The following is a 16215-nucleotide window of genomic DNA, read 5'->3' on the forward strand; positions in this document are numbered from 1 at the left end:
TGAAAATCCCAACGGTTTGGTGAGCAATTTATTGCTACGATCTACAGCAGCTAGTTAAAAGTTTGCCAGTAAACATAAAACATGTACATTTATGTTTTAGGATGTTACTTATATAGATAATTACAGATTAGTGTTATAATACTATTAGTGCCAACTTCAGTGTCCTTTATTTTGTGAAGAAGCTCTTACAGAAATGAGCAGAAACATTAAATAATCCAGGCAACAGATGGAGAGATTTAAAGATCAATAGAGTGTGTGGGTAGACCGGGTTGAACTTGATTAATACCTAAAATATTTCACTTTTCTAAAGGATGACGATGAGCCAGATCAGCCCTATACAAACCTTCAGCAGCCATCGAGTGATTCCTACCAGACTATCATCTCAGTGAACCATCAACACGACAACAAGACACGCTCAGCAAGAAGCGCAGGAACTGTGGGAGTGGATAATAAAGCTCTATGAAACATTTTAAAGTATATAAAACTTTAGGTGACATACTAATATAATAATATTCATATATTATAATAAACGTCCATCTTTTCACACTGGATAGTTGTTTCCCAGTAATGGAGACCATTCAGTCATAATACTCCAACTCAGGCTCTCAGATTTAATACAATACAAACACAATAAACTGTGGCAAACATGACTCTTTGTATCAGACTAGTTTTGTTTTTGAACAAACATCTCATCATAATTTGAACACAATGTCCATCCAGATAAACAGAGAGATCAGTCTGGCTTAAACAATGTTGGTGGTTTACCTTCTACTGTCCTTCCACTTTTATGCACTTCTATTTTAGACATAGTAAAAGTTTCAGTGTAGATACAAGAGGTGAAATAAGGAGGGTGCAAGTCTTCCTGCTTTCACTATAGTCTACCTCACACTGTCAGCCACAGTTACTTCCTCACCAGCATGACTGCACGGAAACTCTGCTTTCTCCTGCTTCTGCTTGTGGTTTTTAGCAGTGAAGGTAAATATATATAATTAAAAAAGAAAAGCTGTAAAGCCAGGTGTTTAAGAAGAAAGCTTTAGTTAGGTTAGTGAAATAATATATGTGATTGATTTTCCCACAACAACAAATATATAGAAACTATAATCCCGATTTTGTTTCATTTTAACTGGAACAATTTATAGAGACTCTTGTGAAGACAATTGGAAAGAAACCCGATTCCACTCAAATATGCAGCAAAACAACTCTGAATATTACTGTGATGATACTGTGTGAGATCAGCACAGAGAGGAGCCGAGGAGAACAGTGTCGTCTGCTCTATCGTTACGACCGAGGCTTTATTCATGGCTGTGACTCCAGGTTCACACTGATCAAAGAAAATGAGACTGTGTTTCTCCACCTGCTCAACTTAACATCTGAAGACAGTGGGAACTACACCTGTGAGTGTGGATTTCGTGGTGGATTGTATGTTCTCCATCTCAGTGTGACTGTGAGAGGTAAAAACATTTTCTATTTATACCCACACCGCAGATTCAAGGTGGATGTTTGGAACTGCGTTAACACTTTCTTTTCTGTCATACATGGTTTGAGGTCGTCATTCCCGCCTGCAGCGGATTAATGAAAGGTTTCAGTCAGGAGATGAACATCTGGAATGTTTTTAAGCTCTTCTTCTGGCTAATTTGTTTAAAATTTCATTATAAAACTGCTCCAATCACAACTTTGGTGTTATTTCATCAGTGAAATGTTTGAATGATGCAATTGAAACTCTAATGTAATGAAAAGATAAACATGTTTTCCACTTTAATATAACAGGCTAATGCAAATTTCGTGACTTTTCATGTTTTCAAAATGAAGTTTTTTTGTGTGTGTGGCAACATTCAACAGACGATGGAGATTCTTCTGGCATGAAGTTCATGGCTACAGTTCCCATCATTTCTGCTGCTGCTTCACTCATCAGTGTGGCTGTGATAACCTGTGGTTACAGCCTGAGGAGAAATCCTCGCAGGTGAAAACTTTTACTGACGCACTTAAACTCATGAAATGACCCTTTGAAATCACTTGAGCACATTACTGCATACAGCAGCCACTGTGGTGTTCAAAGTATCTCATAGGTTCTTTTCAAACACCACACATTAGTTGTAGACATAGCTAGTCTTGTTTTTGAGGTATTTTTCACCCCATGACCTCTGATGTTTTTATCCTAACAGAGAAAACAGATCAGGTCTAACTAACTTAACAGGATCTGAAACTCGCCAGATGTTTGTCAGTTTTCCATAGTTCTGTTTTACACTTAATTGTGCCGAGGCTGCAGTGCATTATGTCTGTGTTTTAAGCTGCACTTTAATTAAATGTAAATGACAGTGTAAATTGTTGTTTAGGACAAAGAGGACCGCTACATGAGCCTTCATCGGCAAAACATCGATGTCTACCAAACTATCTCCTCCGGTCGCCTTCATCATGATGCTGAGGCCGCTGCATGTCACAGTCATGTACAATAATAATCAGAGATGGAGTTTTTACCCTGACTACGTGATCTATAAAACTATGATGCTAGACATGCTATCTATAAAAGACACTGACATTTTAACTTGCCAGCATCATGTGTACTGTTAGTTTGTTTTGCACTGAAAAAAGAGAAAAATATTAACGTCCAGTAAAACTTGTAATGATGTTGTGAATGAATTGCCTGAATTCATGGCTTTTAACACCATTTAATTTCTGTTTTTTATCTGGTTTGAACGTTGAAAATCCTGCCACTTGGCTCTGTGGCCTCTGCGATCATTATGGTTTTTGCTATACTGGTCCACTTGATTACTTCCCCTGCCGGTGGCGGACTCCCTCAGGTATCGGTGCGTTGGTGGTTCTTTGTATCTGGGGGTGGGCGTCCGGGTACACACCGGCTCACTCCTTGGCGGCCGCTTATTGGGGCTCGCTCGGGCCACTTTGGAGGTGGGGTGCCCCCGGCCTCTCGGCCTGGGGCTCGGTCACTCAGGCACAGCTGGCTGCCGGCGGAGCTCACGGGCGCGTCACTGCAACTCCCCCTGGCTTCTGCTCCGCGGCTGCTGAATGAGCTCTCATCTGGGACTCTCCTTAGCTCTTACTGGGACAGTGGCGCGGCTGCCCCTCTGTGGGTCTTCCTTGGTCTCTTGTGTTCTGGGGGCCTCTGGATGTCTGGAGTTTTGATCTCCTCCATACCTGCTTGATACCATAGAGGACAGGGCTGTGGCTCCCCACACTCTCTAGCAGATCATTACATGGAGAAACCTTTGGAATGCAAGCATGCTGATCCACACAGGTATGCACACAGGTGTACACACGGGTGTTCACAGACGCGGACTACAGCTTTCTTGGCTGCTGCCTCAAAGCACACTGTGCGCTGTCTATCTTGCGTGCTGAACAATATCGTTTACTATTTAGTAACTATTGATATCTATGACTAGCTAGTTTATTGTGATGGTGCTTTTTTTTTTTATTATTATGTTGCTCTTTGTTGTTTGCTGTCTCCCCTGTTTTTTTTGTTTTTCTTTCTCTCCATACAGGTGACCCAGGAGTTTTTTTTTTTTGGTTTTTTTTTTTCTCTCTTCCCCCCCTTCTCACCGTCTCTTCTCCCCTTTGGTTTTCTTTCTTCCTCTCCCCCTCTTTCTTTCATTTTTTCCCCCTGTCCTATTAAAAAAAAAAAAAAAAAAAAAAAAAAAAAAGGATGACAAAGGATGAACTGAAGCTCCGCCATCACGTGATGTCACATGCTGCTGTTTCTGATGTCACTTCCAGAAAAAAAAAAAAAAAAAAAAAAAAAAGAATTTGATTCTGATTTTATTTTATTTTGAGTCATTAGAATCAGAACGGGGGTCAGGAAAGAAGAAAAAAGATAAGCTGGGGAGAAAGTTAACAGAAGAAGAGGGAAAAATAGAGAAGAAGAGAAATAGATGGAGAGGAAGAGAGAAAAAATACTGAAAATCTATTTCATCATCTGCTGAAAAACACAAGGAAAAACCAACACAGTGGGGAACCCACAGCAACAACCAATAATATGCAGTAAGTAGGCTAGTAAGTAGTAGTAAATAATAGATATTAAATGTTACTGAGCAGTAAATGGGCCCAGAGGGCCGAGACCTGAGGGCACCCCACCCGCAGCACAGGCCCAACAGAGCCAGGGGGCCGGGCCCCACCGAGCAGCCGCCCAGAGTGAGCCACTAAACACAGAGAACCACTAATGCACTGTGGGTGGGGGCACCAGCTACTGGCAGGAAGTGTGGTGGGGGGAAATAATACGTGACTATTTTTATGTGGAGTGGAATTAAACTGCCATAGAATATGCTTGTGGTGGATTTGACTCAACACAAGCGTATTGTCAAAGTGTTCTTTGGCATGCATCGAGACAGTTTCTCAGATACTGAAGTGACTTGAGCAGAGCCAGTTAAAGCCTACTGTGCTTGAGTGGGCAACTCAAGTTTCCACGTGGAAGGTTTAGTGAGACAAAGACAGGAAGTTAAAGCTGCTGACTAATAATCTGCAGGTTCCTGATTTGAGTCTCTGTTAAGAGGATGGTGTCTCTGAGATAATTGCTTTTGTGCATCGATAAATAAACAGGGAAATAAATGAATAGAAAAAAGCATCCGAGCGGATGTGCACCGATGGTGTGCCCACTGGTCTTAAAGTGCCTTTGCGCCCCTTACCATTTATGGAGGTCCCATTTGGGCACATTGGTATGGACCTATAGTGTACATGGATGTTGCTTTGTATTAGTTCTGGTATATTATACAACACAATAACATGATGCAGTGCTGCTGTGCACCATTTCTGCAAAGAGTGTGGTGCAAGCAAGGAAGATAAGATAACTCTTGCACAGTCATACCTAGTACAATAATACAACAAAACTGGAAACTGTCCCACCATAACACAATCATTTAGATACAATATTGGACTTTGTTTACATGTAACTGCACAAATAGAGTTTAGAAATGTAATTATTGACAAGAGTGAACAACCACTTATAATGTAATCTACAGCTGTGAGCAAACAGCTAGATAGAGAATCAGAAGTGTTGTGTTTTCTACAAAGTTTGCTGTTTCAGTGAGAGTCATATGTCATATCATTTCAAACAGTGGCGATCCAGAAATGTTGTACAAACGAGTAAGACTAACTATAGACTTTAGCCAAAGTTGTTAAGTTAGCTAAAGTGTTGGGATTGTGTGTAAGGCATAAATAAACCTAAAATGCAATGTTTTGGACGTTCTTTGGCACATTTCCCTACTGTAGGGGTCTCTGCAAGCATACGGGGCTCTGAGAGGGAACAAGATGACAACGAGGAATTCTACTGGAAACAGTCGATCATGTCTGTCAAAGCTGAATTCAGGGCAAACTAGGCTAAATTAGTGTTTTTAGCTAACAGCTACAGTAAGCATAAAAGTGACTGTTGGGCTATTATTTGTTAACAGGGGCGATTTAAGCCCATTTTTGGGGGTGCTTTGGTTCATTTTTGGGGTGCTTTGGTTCATTTTTGGGGTGCTTTGGTTCATTTTTGGGGGTGTTTCAGCACTTACTTACTTTTTTTTGACAATATTTCCTGTTTGTGTGACACACTACTACTAAAAATATAAAAGGCAGAACTTGGTTGAGAGGTAACATTTTAACAACAAAAGTATCCATAATATTTTTTAATATTTTGTAATAATTTATTTGTAATAATTTATTCAGGAGTGTTTTTATGCATCTGTATTATATTATACAAACACATTAAAAGTGAATCTCTGTCCAAAATATGCACTCAGTTTACTTCTTACTCACTGTGAGCATCATTCATTATTCTCCTCCAGTAATTAAGGTTAGGATATGTATTTTTTTTATTCCAATCCATTCTTCTTTGGCAGCATTTAAATAACCTTGATCAGATTTGATGGTTTTGTTACAGACTTTTCAAAAAAGTGTTTTGCTTTTCTTTCACAAATGTGGGATTAAATTGTTAAAAAGTACAAAACAGTGATGTCATGTTTTGTGACGAGGACCCAGGCACAGAGAGACTTGATGGATTTAAGAATCTTTTGATTTAATAAAGAAATTTGCAGACTTGCACAGAGATGGTAAAATTATGATGACTGATAAAGGAGACGAAGACAACAGACGATGAGGACAGGGAGGATGCAGGGACCGACAGAGACGGGGAAGAAGTCTCATTGTGACGAGTAAAGTGTATCTTGGCTGGCTGGGCAGCTCTCTGGGTGCTCAGCCCCCCGAAGCTCTGATCCTAGAATCCTCCCTGAATTGTGTTAATACAGTATGTCACAATGAAAGCATAACTGTACAGGGTGGGCCAGTTATATGGATACACCGTAATAACATAGGAATGGTTGGTGATGTTAAAGTCCTGTTTGTGGCACATTAGTATATGTGAGGGGGCAAACTCCTCAAGTTCGGTGGTGACCATGGTGGCCATGTAGAAGTCGGCCATCTGATACCAAATGATACCAAACAAGGCAAAGTAAATAATTTTTAAAGGTAAATGTAGAGGAAACATCAAAAGTTGTCACGGCTGGGGCAGCAGTCGTGTGGTGGAGTGAATGAGGACCAAGATGCAGACGGCGGTGGAGATGCGAGTGGAGATTTATTTACAGTGAAAATAACAAAGGTGAGGGAAGAAGTGAACATCAACCTAAACTGGGACAAACTAACAGACAAAGCAGAAAACATGAGGGCAGCAGGGAAACACAGAGATGACACGAAGAAGGAAGAGAGACGTGGAGAAACACCGATGGACACGGAGACTTTTCACCTGTTCCTTTTGTTTGAAGTGGCCGAACTTGGCCACAGTAGGACGTGGTCTCCCGGTCGCAGCCCGCATGGGGCCGATGCGATGCACTCTATCAAAGGCGATGATCTTCACCGTGTCCTCCAGCAGCTTCAGGTGGGTTTTGATGAAGGTTTTGCACTCTGAGCCTTCTTCATCACAAGATCCTGGAAGCACTGATCAATGTAATCTTGGAGAGCCTCTAAACTCTCCCCGTTGTTCTCCAGGGTGTTGGAGATGATTTAGACAAATATTGTTAGTTAGAAGACTATTGATAAGTGTATTTGGTAATACTGAAGCTTAAAGGAATTTGTTCAATTCTAAACTACCATTTGCTTGAATTTTCCGCCAAAATCTCCGGCGTCTGACGTCAGTTACAACATGAGTCGCTTACCTCTGTCACTCTGAAGTCACATTGAGTTTTCCTCACTGACTGTTTTAGACAGGATTGTGGGAGCAACACAAAAAGCAGCTTCAGCTGGAAACACACAGTTTAGTGTCTTTGCTGCTCGCTTTAAGTCACAATAAACAGGAAACTCATTGTGTCTCATGTCAGAATCACTCATATACAGGACAGGAAGAGGCGGAGCTTATTTCCTGCAGGGAGAGGTTAGCAGTCTGTGTCTTTCTCATTTCTGACTCCTAAAGAGCTGAAAAACACAGGCTGTTATTGGCTGGCTGACACTGGGATTAATGTCCTTGAAGCCAGCAGTCTTTAATGTCCAGGTTCAGAACGGGCAGGTGAAAAACAGTCCTTTATGTCCTCTGATGTTCAATAAACTGTCCTGATTACTGAGGGAGCAGAGAAAGTGTCTCCATCACTCACCACAGCTGGATGCTCTGAAATCCTGGAATCCAGCTGTGGAGAGGAGCGCCGGCGGCGTGGACGCAGTTTAGTAATCAGGGAACGGGAGACAGGAGGGAAACACAGCTGGGACCAATTACACACACGAGACAGGAAACAGTAACACAGGACTGTCAAAGTAAAACAGGAAATATAACACAGAGTCCAAAGTAAGGAGACGTGGGACACAGTGAAGACACAGAAACAGAAACCAGAACTATAATCACAAAACAAACTCAGAAACATAAAGAGTGAATCAGCTGATTCAGTGTTTGTGACAAAAACATGGATCCTGGTTAATAACTTTTATTTGTTTGTTTCTGTATTATTTTGTGTATCGTTCTTATGAGCTGTTGTTTTGTCAGTGAAATATTATTTCATTGTTTTAAGCTTTTTGTTGACTTTGAAGTGCTTAAGTTGATATTTTTGAACATTTAATTTGTTCGATTATTGTCGAGTCGATAAAACTGTCAAACGCACAGCTGCTTCCAGCACGGCCGGAGGAGAGGTGGCCGAGCAGACGCACAACACACACAGCTCACAGGTTTGCATTTCTAGATATTGCAGATGTTGCAGAAATTGAGAGTAAAGAACTCAGAGATCCAGCGCTGTCTCCTGCCCCTTATTTATACACCACAACACAACGACAGGCGTAACTCACACAAACGGGTAACATGAGGCTCAGATGCTTTGGACGTGTTCACATATACTGGACACAGAATGATGAAGATGGAGCTGCAGGAAGGAGGAAAAGAGGAAAAACACAGAAAAGATTCACAGATGTGGTGAAAAAGGACACGACAGCTTCTGTTTGTTAGTTTGGTTTTTCTTTATTTGGTAAAGATTCAGAAATAAAGAGAAGATCACATGTTTGAATATTATATTAACGTTCTGTAATTACAACAAGTTGTAAAATCTTTCCAGAGTGAGACAGAGACTGTGCAGAGACTGTAGAAGGACAGAGCAGCAGCAGAGCAGTCCAGATACACTGATGATCCTCTGTCAGATCCAGAGGGACACACAGGGCTGATGCTGGACTCTACATTGTGTCTGACAGTGGAGCTGTTCTCAGAGCAGTTCACTCTGCAGCACTGACAGTCATCTGCACTTCATTCCTCTGTCAGTCACTGCTGGATGAAGCTCTCCTCTCCACCTCCCAGTAACATGGCCCAGTCAGAGCGTCTCTACACACAAGCTGCTGCTGCTTCAACCTCTCTGGATCATCAGGACACAGCTGCTCCTCTCTCTTTTTTTTTCCTTTTCTTTTTTTTTTTTTTCATTCTTTATTTCTACAATATTACTTCACAAAGGTGATTACAAGCATTAATTTACACAGTTTACAAGAGAAAAACAAAACAGAACGAGAAGGGAGAAAGAAAGAGAGGAAAAAAAAAAATAATAATAATAAAAGGGGAAAAATTATATATTTATATAAATTTAAAAAAAAAAAAAAAAAAACTCCGTCGGGAGTGAACAATTGACTAGATTGGTGGTTTCAAGCTTTAAAAAGAAAATTCGGTTTATGGATATTGACGTATTGGATCCACTTATCCCGACACAAATGGAACCAGGTCATCCTGTCATTAACATGAGCTGTTACTTCCTCCATCCTATATATCTCTAACGTAATTTCCCACCATAATGACAAGGTCGGTATGTCTTGCGAGGACCATTTCTTTGTTATACATTTCTTACTTGCAACCAATAAAGCTCTTAACAGACATATGTCATTTTTGGACCAGTTCTGCGGTATACAGCCAAAAAAATTGTCTTCATATCCTGAGGGAATGTACAGTTAAAAATGCCTTGTAATGTACCATGAATGTCTTTCCAGTAAGTCTGTAGCACAGGACAGTCCCACATATAATATGGGTATGATGTGCTCGTTGGTATCCACAGTTTCTCCAGCACACGGGAGGATTCCCATCATAGTGAGCCTTTTGACACGGAGTGATAAAGAACCTTATCAGAGTTTTCCATCCGAACTCCCTCCAGCTTTTGGTACTCCTCCATTGCCATTCCCACATCTGAGTCCATTCATCCCTAGAAATACGCATCCCTCCCTCCTTTTCCCATAACATCTTCACATAATCAGTTGAGTGTGGAAGCTTATTTATAAGAAAATTATACCAAAAAGAAATGAGTCTTGTATCAACATCCCCACTGTACGCCTGTCTAAATAAAGTTACCAGTTCCACATTAGTGTTTGACATCAGACCGATTGTTGTCTTTATATAGTGTCTTATTTGCAAGTATCGATAAAAATCCTGTTTTACTAGATTGTGTCTCTGTTTCAGCGTGTCAAAACTAATAAGGTTCCCATCCTTTATCAAACTATCAAATGTAGATAACCCTTTAGCCGGCCAACTTTTGAAACTTGAGTCCAATTTATTCGGGGCAAAGTCAGAATCATATGCATACCATTTGAATAAAGCCAAATCCTGTTCAAGTTTGAATTCTTTCACTACTTTTCTCCATATATTAAGTGTGCACGACACCCAGGGATTGTGAACCTTGTCAATATATTTTCGAATATTCGAATCCATCAGGACAGCTTGTATTGGGGAGGAAAACATATTCTCCTCTATAGTCTTCCAGTGTGCTTGGTAGCTTGTATCACACCAATTAACCACCGTCTTCAACTGAACAGCCCGATAATAATTTTTTAGTAACCCCCATCCTCCCACCTTCTTATGTAATTGTAAAGTTTTAAAACAAACCCTTGGCCGCTTCCCCCCCCATATAAACCGCGTTATTATTTTATCCCATTCATTGAAACGACTTGGATCAATGGATATTGGTAGTGTTTGGAATAAATATAATATTCTTGGCAAAATGTTCATTTTAATAGATTCAACTCGTGAGTGTAAGGAAAGAAAGGGGATCATGTTCCATCGCCTAATATCACCCACTATTCTCCTTTGTAGAGAACGAAAATTCTCCTCAGATAGTTTAGTTAAATCCTTGGGAATAACAACTCCTAGATATTTCAATGATTGTGCTTCATTCATTGGATATTGAACAACCATGTGAGCTGGGGGGTTATAGTTATAACTGAGAATTTGAGTTTTAGACATATTAATTTTATATCCAGAGAGTTTCCCAAATTTTTGACACAGATTCATCAGCGAAGGCAAGGAGTTAGTGGGCTGATCTAAGCAGATCAATATGTCGTCCGCATAACAAGCAAGCTTGTGTTCCTGTCCTGCAATAGTGATCCCCTTAATGTCTTTATTTTGTCTAATTGATTGTGCCAAGGGTTCTAAGTACAATGCAAACAGGAGCGGGGACCAAGCACAGCCTTGTTTATTTCCTCTCTGCAAAACAAAGCTATTTGAGAGAGAACCATTAACTTTAATTCTTGCGGTGGGGTTAGTGTATAATGCCCTCACTGTATCAACAATTCCCTTATGTAAGCCGAATTTATCCAAGACTTTATATAGAAAGTCCCAATTTACCGAATCAAAGGCTTTTTCTGCATCAATACTCATAAGCATGGCTGTACTCTTAGATGTCTGTATCTGATGTATTACATGAAGAGTTCTACGTATATTATCCTGGGTCTGTCGTCGTCTTATAAACCCCGTTTGATCATTGCTGATCAAGTCAGGTAAAAATTCTTCCATTCTCCTGGCCATTATCGAGGTAAACAACCTATAATCTATGTTAAGGACAGAAATAGGTCTATATGAGCCACACTCCATTTTGTCTTTCCCTTCTTTCGGAATAGCCGAAATAATTGCCTCCTTCCAACTCGGTGGAATTTGCGCTGTTTTTAACACCCAGTTAAAAGTAGTAAGTAGTGTAGGGATCAAGTCCTGTTTGAATTCCCGATACCACTCCGCGGTGTAACCATCGGAGCCTGGTGACTTATTTGATTTCAGCCTATTGATGGCATTCATAAGTTCAGCTTCCGTCACCTCCGCTATCATCGTTTTATTTTGTTCCTCGTTAAAGCTTGGTAGGCATAAAGGGTTCAGGAAACTGTCCATTTCGTGTTCAGCCCCCCCTGGGACTCCCGCATATAATGTTTTATAGAATGATTCAAAGGCATTCTGTATCTTGCAAGGATGAGTCATTATATTCCCCGTCTCTGGGTGTTTGATTTTAGTTACAGTATTCTCCGCTATCTTCTTCTTAAGTTTCCATGCTAAAATTTTCATTGATTGCGATCCTCCATCATAATGTTTCTGTTTCAAATATAACAATTTTCTCTTTATCGTTTGTATACTCTGCGTATTTATTTCATTTCTAATCATTGTTAATTTCTGCAAGGTGCCCACTGAAGGCTTATGTTTGTGCTCACTTTCTAATTGTTTTTGAATCGCTTGTAAATATTCCATTTTTTTCTCTCTTGCTTTTTTTTGGAAGGAGGCAAATGCTATAATCTTCCCCCTCATAACAGCTTTTAATGCATCCCATAGTATCGGGGGTAACACCTCCCCGTTATCATTAATTTCAAGGTAGTCTTTGAGCTCTGCCTTTATCACTTTCCTAAATTCCACATCTTTAAGCAGGGATGGATTCAATCTCCAAATTGAAATTTTGGGGTGTACAGCAGTGCGTGATCACTTATATCTATCAAGCCCATCTCACATGTTAAGATTTTATCCCTATCTCTTCCAAACATTAAAAAATAATCTATCCTCGTGTAGAGTGAGTGTGGGGCTGAAAAATGAGAGTAATCCCTCCTTGTAGGAAAGCGATTTCTCCATACATCAATTAAACCCACCTCATCGAACAGTGCTGAGATTCTTTTATATAATATACTCGATCCCGGCTTCTTTCTTTTAGAGCTGTCTAGATCCGGCTGTAGGCGTATATTCAGATCACCGCCGCAAATTAAAGGGCCTTGCTGCTCCTCTCTCAGCACACACACCGTCCTGTTTACCATCCCCTCCACCTGCAGAGAGAAGGAGGAAGAGCAGAGGAGATAAACGAGTGTTTCCAGAGACTCTTCATCAGCTGTCAGTCAGTGATGCAGCACATCCAGTATAAAGAGCAGCAGGGACGTCAGTGCTGGGACTGTACTAGGACTCATTGTTGCTTCACTTTTTCTAATCTTTGGATTTTTATTGAAGTTGCTGAAAATGTTTTTCCCTCCTAGTTTGAGTTTGGACTTTCATTCATTAGAAGAACCTTGGTGTGTCCACTCTGAGCTCTGTAGGAACCCCAACAACAAGCCCAACAATCCAGATGGACGGTTCCAGCTGTTAACTGGAGGAATTCCATCCAAACATCTGCTCTCACTAAATTCTTCCTCACCTACAGACTGTGTTCTTCACTGCTTTAAACTTGGAAATCAATGCAGTCATTGGTCTGCGTGCTGCTTTGTTCAGAGAGCTGATTGGCTGTTGACAGTGTTTGATCAGAGCGTGTCAGCCGTTACTATGGTGACCATAAAGGTGAGAAACAGGAAGTGTTTGTGTCCAATCCTGAAGCCTGTCACCGTTCTCCTCTCACAGCTTCACTGAGAAGCTGCAGCTTTACAGGAAACACTGGATCTTTGTTTCATACTGACTGTGTTTAGTACAATACTGCTGACAGCACCACCCACTCACTCCATCACTCTACTTACTCCAGAGACTCCAGTCTGTAGTCTGGACTCTGCTGAAGATCAGACAGCTGCTTCACATCTGGATCTGTCAGGTTGTTGAAGTACAGGTCCAGCTCTCTCAGATGGGAGGGGTTGGACTTCAGTGCTGCTGCCAGATAATCACAGCTGATCTTTGACAAACCACAGTCCCACAATCTGTATAAAGAATGAAAGATGTAAGTTTATTAGACAAAGTGCTTGAAATCATTCAGTGTTTCATCATCTGTTCAGAGCTGAAGAAGGTTCAGAATGTAGAAGTTTAGAAAATGGAAACTCCAAACAGCTGAAGCCAACAGGAAGCAGCTTCAAACAGGAAACTGTGCAGAGTTTCAGACTATATGTCCTGATGCAGCCAGTTGGATTTTGGAGATTTGAATCTCTGTTCTGTGACTAAGTCCTTGAATCATTTCTTCCAGTTGGTCCAACAGAAGGGCGCAGATTTGTTTTAGTTATTAGTTCACAGAGGCTGTTAAAATTATACGTCTAACATTAAAATGTTGGTGACACAATAATTTCATCCTAATGGTACTGACATATTCATAGGGTTAATTTTTGCGACAAAATGTCATGAGGTAGTCATTATTTTGCAAATATCCACCTTGTAGTGCAGTTTGCACAAATTGTTTTAAAAATGCACTCACCCTACAAACATTACTGATCAGTCAAGATCTGCACAAACTGACAGAAACACTGAAGCAGCTCCACATTTTATTCTTATTGTCATGTTTGTCCTATTTGTCAGGTGACAGAAGAACCAACACAAAGCTCAGAGAGCAATGGTGACACAAGATCACAGGTGGAATTGGATGATGACTTGTTGGTTCATGACTGTATTTGAAGCACATGTGTGACTGCACGTATGTGGAATGTCTCACTGTTATTCATCAGGTGACAGAGGCAGCTCTGCCATGTTCTTTTTTTTTTTTTTTCTTTTTTTTTTTTTTGGCCTGTCCCGTTTGGCTCTTTTGCCGTCAGAATTATTGTCTAAAGGCAAACAAAGATGCCCAACGGATTTACTTTACCAAACTGACCATCCCAGCCTTGCCGTAATGGTCCATTTGATTCACCTTTTATTGTTTATTTTATTTTCACTTACTGAATACGGGACAGACTTGACTGGGGGAAAGAAGGGGAGAAAGAAAGAGGGGAAGAGAAACAGCTGAGAAGAGGGACGGGGGAGAAGGGCAAAAGACAAAAACCAACAGAATGGGCAGAAAAAGAAAAAAAAAATGCATATATCAATCACCTGGATCACCTGCTGAGAAAGAAAAAAGAAAGCAAGCAGAAGAGAACAAGAGTAATAGAATAAACAACATCACAATGATATATGGGAATATGACAGTAAATACTAAATGTTAAACATTATTGTGCAGCACATAAGATCAACAGAACACAGTGTGCTTTGAGGTAGGAGCCAAAAAGGGTGTAGTTTGTGGGTGTGATCACCCGTGTGTACACCTGTGAGCATGGACGCGCTTGTTTTTTGTTTTTTTAAAAGGTTCCTTCATGTAATAATCTGCTAGAGGGTGTGGGGGGGCCACAGCCCCGTCCTCCAGGGCGTGAAGCAGGTGTGGAGGAGATCAAAACTCCAGACATCCAGAGGCCCCCAGAACACAAGAGACCAAGGAAGACCAACAGAGGGGCAGCTGCGCCACTGTCCCAGAAAGAGCTGAGGAGAGTCCCAGATGAGGGCTCACTCAGCAGCCGCGGAGCAGAAGCCAGGGGGAGTTGCAGTGACGCGCCCGTGAGCTCCGCCGGCAGCCAGCTGCGCCTGAGTGACCGAGCCCCAGGCCGAGAGGCCGGGGGCACCCCACCTCCGAAGTGGCCCGAGTGAGCCCCAGGCTCCAGGCCCCGATAAGCGGCCGCCAAGGAGTGAGCCGGTGTGTACCTGGACGCCCATCCCCGGACACAAAGAACCACCAACGCACCGATGTCTGAGGGGGTCCGCCACTGGCAGGGGAAGTGGTGGTAGGGGGAGATAGGCCTCCAAACCTTGGAGGGCCTGAGATGTCCCCAGAGAGGTGGCGCCTGACACCCAACCTGACATATAGACACAGACATACAGGCACACACAGATACAAACATCCATTCCCACCCTCATGCTCTCATATGCACTTACTCCACACTCAACCAACGTGGAGACAGACATAAAGAGACGTTGTACACACGATCACACTCCCCAAGCGTACTCTACAAACCGGGTCTAGGTGCCCCCGCCCCTGGAGGGGGGAACTGCACCCAGACCCAGGTGGTGTTTCCCTTTTCCCTGCGGTGGGGGGAGGCAGACCGCCCCGACTCCGCAGCAGCAGGAAGGCTCCACACTCCAGACCGCAGTCGGACGGCCAACTCCTCCTCCTAGTCCTAGCCCCCCTGCTCCAGCAGGTCACAGAGAACGGGGGTGAGAGAAGAGTACTTTGGACTCCGTGTATCGTGCTCTGCCATGTTGTAGCTCAGAGGTGAAGAGGCGAGGTCACAGGTGACTGACTGATGATTTGGTGCTATAGATTAACTAGTATTTATTATCATGACAATTGTTAGGCTGCTGCTGTAAATTGATTCATTAGTGTATATTTGACAAAGAATCTGAATTGACATGTCTCACTTTTTATATGGCACGAATCAATGTGTTATTTTATCAGGTGACAATATGTCCTAGTGCAGTCAGAGGGGAGGAGCCAGGGCCAAAGGTGAGGCACATCAAGCACAGAATAATAATTGTAATCTGAGGATAAAACGCAGGTACTGAGGCTGAAAGAAGCCTCAGTGCTCTCAGAAGACTAAAAACATGACTAAGGTCAACAGTGACTCAAATGAGATTAAACAATGCTGCTGTGTGTCCACCAGGAGAGACTGGACAGTATAGATGCAAAACCAATATGCCAGCAGTTTATCTCAGTTAACGAGAGGAGCAGGCATGTGTTTGGCTCCTTCACATAGTGGACGTTGAGTTGTGTGGGACGCCAGTAGTCCATGTCTGTTGCTGTAACAGTAGTTCATGTTTAGAATAAAAAATCTCAGCTCACTGATTTGATCGGA

The 16215-nt window shown here is 41.8% G+C and overlaps 1 protein-coding gene and 1 long non-coding RNA gene across 2 annotated transcripts in view; one reads left to right on the forward strand and one right to left on the reverse strand.

The window, feature by feature from the left end:
* LOC112432436 (protein NLRC3) overlaps positions 1-16215 on the reverse strand; it is a 3307575-nt gene that overhangs the window by 1470901 nt on the left and 1820459 nt on the right. The window lies entirely within an intron of this gene.
* LOC143415783 (uncharacterized) lies at positions 913-2200 on the forward strand. Its single transcript, XR_013096228.1, has 3 exons — positions 913-975; positions 1140-1451; positions 1840-2200. It is a non-coding gene; the product is annotated as an uncharacterized LOC143415783 (long non-coding RNA).

This window comes from Maylandia zebra, unplaced genomic scaffold, assembly GCF_041146795.1.
Source record: "Maylandia zebra isolate NMK-2024a unplaced genomic scaffold, Mzebra_GT3a scaffold03, whole genome shotgun sequence".
NCBI lineage: Eukaryota > Metazoa > Chordata > Actinopteri > Cichliformes > Cichlidae > Maylandia > Maylandia zebra.